Source organism: Lichenostomus cassidix, chromosome Z (genome assembly GCF_008360975.1).
Source record: "Lichenostomus cassidix isolate B80296 chromosome Z, HeHo_3.0, whole genome shotgun sequence".
NCBI lineage: Eukaryota > Metazoa > Chordata > Aves > Passeriformes > Meliphagidae > Lichenostomus > Lichenostomus cassidix.
Genome location: NC_139511.1, coordinates 31,892,171 through 31,898,170, shown reverse-complemented (window position 1 = coordinate 31,898,170; position 6,000 = coordinate 31,892,171).

Genomic DNA, 6,000 nt, shown 5'->3' with positions numbered 1-6,000 from the left:
GTAGCTGCCAGATGGTAATAACATTCCATCATTGCCAAGCGGAACTGTTTCAAACTGAACAGCTAGTGTGAATTTTTCTTGGTAACTACCTAAAAACTTGTAATAGTAAGATTAAAAATTTAGTATAAAGCTACTAATTATTTAAAATGCATTATGAGTACAAGTTGCTGAGGTTTTCTATTTAAATAATTCCCATGGAGAAACAAGTTTGGGGGAAAAAAAAACAATTCAAAAAAACCCCAAATACCGAAACTCCTCAACATAACAGAGCAGAAGTAATGCAAAAATGAAATAACTGCCTGCATACTCTTAAGAATTGCATCCTAATGTCTTTCTAAAAACAAAAAATTAAGTTAGCCTAAATCAAGTGGAAAACTACTGTCTCGGGCCGCAGGGAATGCAAGTTCTTTGTGTCATTGTCACTGGGCCTCTGCATTTCCTCCAGAGTCAAGTCAGAGGTTAAGAATGACTTTCAGTGTGTCTGTTTTTCACAAACCAAATTAACCACGGTGGCAAGTCATATTAGAAAAAGCCTACATATGGACTGCTGGAAACCTTTCAAGACCGAATTTATCTTATATCCACTTCTGCATGAGAACTTCATATTTTTCTTTGTCTCTTTTGATTAGGATGAATTTTTTCTCAAGACGTCTTTTTATATATTTTTCCTCCAGGAGGGACTTTATTTTTTGTTCACTCAGAAAGTTTTGATTTTTTAAAATTGATTTTACTTCCTTTGAAAGGAATGTACACGTGTGTAAATATTCATTAATTAGTACTGATAGAACGTACGGTAGTAAATTCCCTTCAGCGAGCCCCGGCGCCGTCTTTCTGACATATCGATAAACCCTGGGATCCGGGAATCGCCCCGCAATCGCTGCCGCAGGAAAGGGGATCGGTGTGATCGGCGGTTCCCGTGATAGCATCGATCCGCCAAGCTCCAGGTGGGAGCGGCCAATCCTCCTGCCCAGAGGGACTGCGGTTCCTGGGATAACGCTGCGGCAGCGGACAAAAACCACTTCCCGCGTTCTGCGTGCGCCTTCCGAGGACTTCAACCACCCCCCACACACAGACACAACGCCCCAGGAATGTCACCAAATCGGAACGAAATGCTGCCCCAACGGAGGGGCTCGAATCCACCCTTAGAACTGATACTGGATCTACTCAGGAAATTTCAACAGGCACCCTTTGGCTCCTCCCTGCTTCGACGATGCCAGGGGAAACGGGGACTGTCGCAGCAGGGACCGCAGCCCCTTCGCAGCGGGAGGCTCCATGACCCGACGGTGCCCCGCTTGGCTCCCTGCACACCCCACACTCCCCTAGTCAGACCTGTTCCCCTCACCGGCTCGGCCGCAGGTTTTCTATAGTTCATTCCCAGACCTCTCGTCCCTCGGAGCGTTTTTTAATCGTGGTGCAGCGACACGAGGGCGGCTCGAGCTGTTGCACGCATCCCGATGCTGGTGCTGAGCCTGGGGTCTCTCTGCGTTCGCCAGCTCTTGCAGAGCCTGGGGATGATGTCCCCCTCAACTCCACCCCGCAGGGACCGTGCTCTTCGGCAGACGCAGGCATTCCCCATTCCCGGCTTGCTTCCCACCATCCAGGGCAACCTGCACACCGAGCTACCCGCATCGGGGTGTTTGTCACAACGGGCACGGGTGAAGGCTCTGCTTGCATACCAACACACACATGACAAAAACGGGATTTATCAAGCATCACAATGTAACCAGCTGCTTACTACAAGAATAGTAAACAAACACTTGTTACCAAACCACAGCCTATTTCAACGCAATTCCTGTCTGTGCTGGAAGGCCAGGCCTACATCTCTGAAAATACATTTGAAATAAATCACAACAAGCTCCATTGAAATAAAGCAAAGCAGTGCAAATATGGATTAATCAAGTGTGAAGGGCCAGCAAAGCTGCCCTGAAGTCTCCACTTGTCCTCCTCATACAAAGAAATTATTTGATAGAACTATCTTCTTCCTCCATTCCTCTTAAAACTACATTAATTGCTTTTGCTTGGAGATATAGGAGGGATTTTTTTTGCCGAAAACAGCTGGAAGGAGTCAGGACAAGGGGAAGAAAACAGCCGTGTGTTCTGCACAAACAAGTGTGGGCACAACCACCTGCGGCTTGCTGTGTGTCTTTAAAGGATTTTGCTGGTAAGGGTGATCTGTGCCACCCTGGCGGGGGCTGGGTCAGCCAGCACGGTTGGTCACCACTTTCTCGAGCATTGTTTTAGGGAGCCGAGGGTGCTGTGGCCCGCAGTGACAGAGCCATGTGAGGCTGTCCTGAGGGGAGAGCTGTGCGGGGAGCGCTCTGGCGCTGGCATCCCTGGCTCGCAGCCCCCGCACAGGCTGGATATCGCGCTGGGAAGCGCCAGAGGGCAGCCTTGCCTGTGCCGGAGCGTCCTCCGGGGACAGCGCGCCCGTGTCCCCGCGGAGAGCTTGTGCGGGCGGGGCAGGCTGGGCCCCAGCGCCCGCAAGGCATCTGTTCTCATCGGGCACGGAAAAGAAAGGCAGTGTAGAATTCAACAGTCCCGGGCTTTGTTTAGGGACTGCACTCCTTCGGTAGGGTAGGCGTTTCCTTTTTTATTTTTTTTCTTTTTCTTTTTCTTTCTCTCGCTTTTTTTTTTTTTCTTTTTCTTTCTTCTTTTTCTTTTTCTTTTTCTTTTTCTTTTTCTTTTTCTTTTTCTTTTTCTTTTTCTTTTTCTTTTTCTTTTTCTTTTTCTTTTTCTTTTTTTCTTTTTCATTGATCCTTGCATTTTCAAGGCTTAGCCTTGTCTTCCCTGGCAGGGTATGAAGGACAGATGACAGAGAGTTTATGGATTCGAGTTGCACAGCTCCACTGTGTGCATATGTTTCTCAGATTTTTATTGCAAGGATTGGTGTTGCTTGCTATGTCTCTATACACACTTTATTTACTATATGTATTTATATGTAAACATAAACTACATACATTTATGTAGTTCTTTATTATGTGACCAGGGGAGGGTGTTTGTGATGAGCCAGTCATAAGATGATATGTCATTTCATTCTTTCCACAGGATAATTTATTTTTTCTTTAATGTTACAGGTTTTTTAAATGCTTGTTTTGAAGAGATTCAGATTTCAGTCAAAAAGTGAGTTGGACAAGATACTCCCAAAAGAAAGGCTTAGGATAATGACCATAAAGGCTAATAAATAACCATGTGAGCCTGCAGGACCAGGTTGTATGGTAACCAGAACCTACATTTACAGATCCACTATGACAGCTACAGTCCTTTTGCCATCACTGCCAGTCTTGCCTGTACAATGCAATGGGAAGTCAAATGTAAAACTCTAAACTCCAAAACAAAAAAAAAAATTTAAAAGGAACAAATCTTGGTGAATCACTTTGTATAAAAAGGTATGCATATATTTATACACATCCAGTAAAAATACTTAACCTACAGAAGTCTTTTTTCTTTTGCATTAATTGAATGTGCACAGCTGTTGATTGATACCATTACATTCTCCATCTCCAAAATACAGTTATACCCTGACTGAGGTTTTTGTTATGTTAGTCCATTAGAAGGGATGTTTGGCCAGCTGCATTGCTCAGGAGAGGTGCTGCTGGACTGCCAAGAAACAAGTAATTAGAAGTAAGACAGAAACAAAGAGCAGCAATACCATCAGCTCTTGGAAGATGTGCTGGCGTTGGGGCTTTGGAAGGAGATAGGCTTGTTCAGATTTTTTAAAAGGCAACGAAAAGTCTGGTCACTGGTAATGTACACTGCCAAGCACATCACCTCTGAAGATGCACTCTGAGGGGAAGCACTACTTTGCAACCACTTTGAATGAGACACATTTCTGATTTTGAAAATTTCTTTCCTGACTAAAGTCAAAATTACACATTGTAGACCAGTGGCGCCTGGTCCCTCAACTGACCTCTCATAGAACAAGGGGTCTGAATCCATCCTCAACAGAAGCCACACTGGCTAACCCAGCTACTCCTGCAGTTTGACAGTTCCCTACTCACAGCAGAAGCAAAACAAGCAAGTTGTTATGAATACATAGCTCTATCTTCCTACCATTTTAACAGGAAAAAATGAGGATGCTGGGAGTTCTCACAGCAAGCTGGAGAAACACAGTGATCCTGATCTGGAGCATATGGGAAGGTCTGAGCTTTAATAGTTGTTTGTGATTTTTCTTATGTTTGGTTCTAAAATATGAGAATGCACCTTCCCTTCTAGCAGGTTTTTAGAGTTTGGTGGTTCAGTAAAGCAGCTCCACATTATCAGTTTGGTATCCTGGGCTGGAAAGGTGGGAGATTTGGACAGCTGGGCTCATTCACAGCATCACTGCAATCAGGTTTCCTTGACTTGGGGTAGAAGCAGATGTGTAAATACCTTCAAGCATAGCTCTGGTGCTTCTTAAAGCAAGGGACTGTTGCAATAACAAGGGATAATGGGCTCTCAGATTAGATCCTTTTTGTCTTGCTTGGAAAGAGAAAGTTAATGAGATAAAAATTACAGCACCAAGCAGAGACTGTCTCAAAACTTCACTGCTTTTTATTACCCATTTCCCATCCCAGCTCTGGACTGGGAAGCCCAGCCCTTGATGGGGTACATCTCTGCTCCTCAGTGATTTCCCCGAAGGAGTGGACAGCAAGTAAGGGAAAGAGGAGATAATAGGGCAGCAGCCATAGGAAAAACAAACCTACAAAACACTGTTATGAATTAGATCCCTTCAACGCCGGACTCCATCAGTGAGGAAACAGCAGGGCCCAGGCACATTCCATAACTGCTGATGAGAGAGACCCAGAGCCGGCAGGCGCGCTACGCCGGAGCGGCGCTGCTTTGCGGTGCAGCAGCGCCAGCAGCACCGCCGGCTCCGGGAGCAGCGGGCAATGAGCAGAGCCTGCGGCTGGACACTGCCGCGGGATACCCGGGGAGCGGGACGGGACAGCCCCTTGACCCCCACAGCGCCAAGGGCGCCGGCGGAGCCCCCGGCAGCACCCCAGCCACGGGAGCGCTCTCCACAGTAGCATATTCCTCACCACGAGGCTGTATCTGCACACTCAAGAGAGGCATTGGTTGCTTATTTCAGAGCTGCGCCAGCCTGGTGGTATTCCAGAGATGGAGCGCGCCCTGCCGGACTTTCCGCTGCATTATTTACAGGCAGAAAGTTCGGAGTCAGTGACTTCCCAAGTACAGCCCGGCGATCACGATTAGTTCGGAAATTTTTACAGGTTACGGAAAGGAATAAGGGAGTGTCTTTACAAACAAACGGCTGGCAAGACCTGAGTCTGTTGGTAAGATAAGACCGATATTGAGAGAGAGAAAAAAAACAATGGGAAGGATTTCCATAGGAATTCCACGGATTGACTTACCCAAGACTGTGTTGATAAACAACAAGAACAGAGACATAAGAAAAAGAAGAAAGGGGGGATGTGTATTAAGGGTGTCTGCGTTAGGGGGGACGTATATTACGCGGGGTCTGAATTAGGCGTTCCGGGAAGCCTGTACCTCTCGAGTACCTCAGCCAATGGGGAAAGAGAGAGGGAAATGCGGTCGGGAAATTAAGTTGGATATAAACCTCTGGTGTTTGCGGTTTAATATTCTTGACACATAACCCATACAACTTCTACGCATGCTCGGGGGAGGGTCTTCACCTGGCCAGGGTTTGACTTACAGGCGTGAATTTTAGTATTAAAAGGAACATAGTTCAGGTATAGGATACATGGTCCTTGAGTGTTTTGGGAAGTTATCAGTGTATACAACAGACGTATATCAACATCTTGATTTACTGCATCCTCAAATCCTGTTAGTTCCCGGATGTCCCGAACCAGGCGATGCTAGCTGCTCCCTGTTCCACGGATTAGGTCTCCTTTCTTGCTGGTCAGGCTTGAAAGTATACAAACATCTTACACCAAAGGACATCCTGGCTCAATGCAATCTTGGTATTTCCACATTTTGCGTGCGCCCTGCCCGCGGAGCGGCGCGGGGGTGCAGGCTGCAGCTCCGGCAGGATGCCCGCGG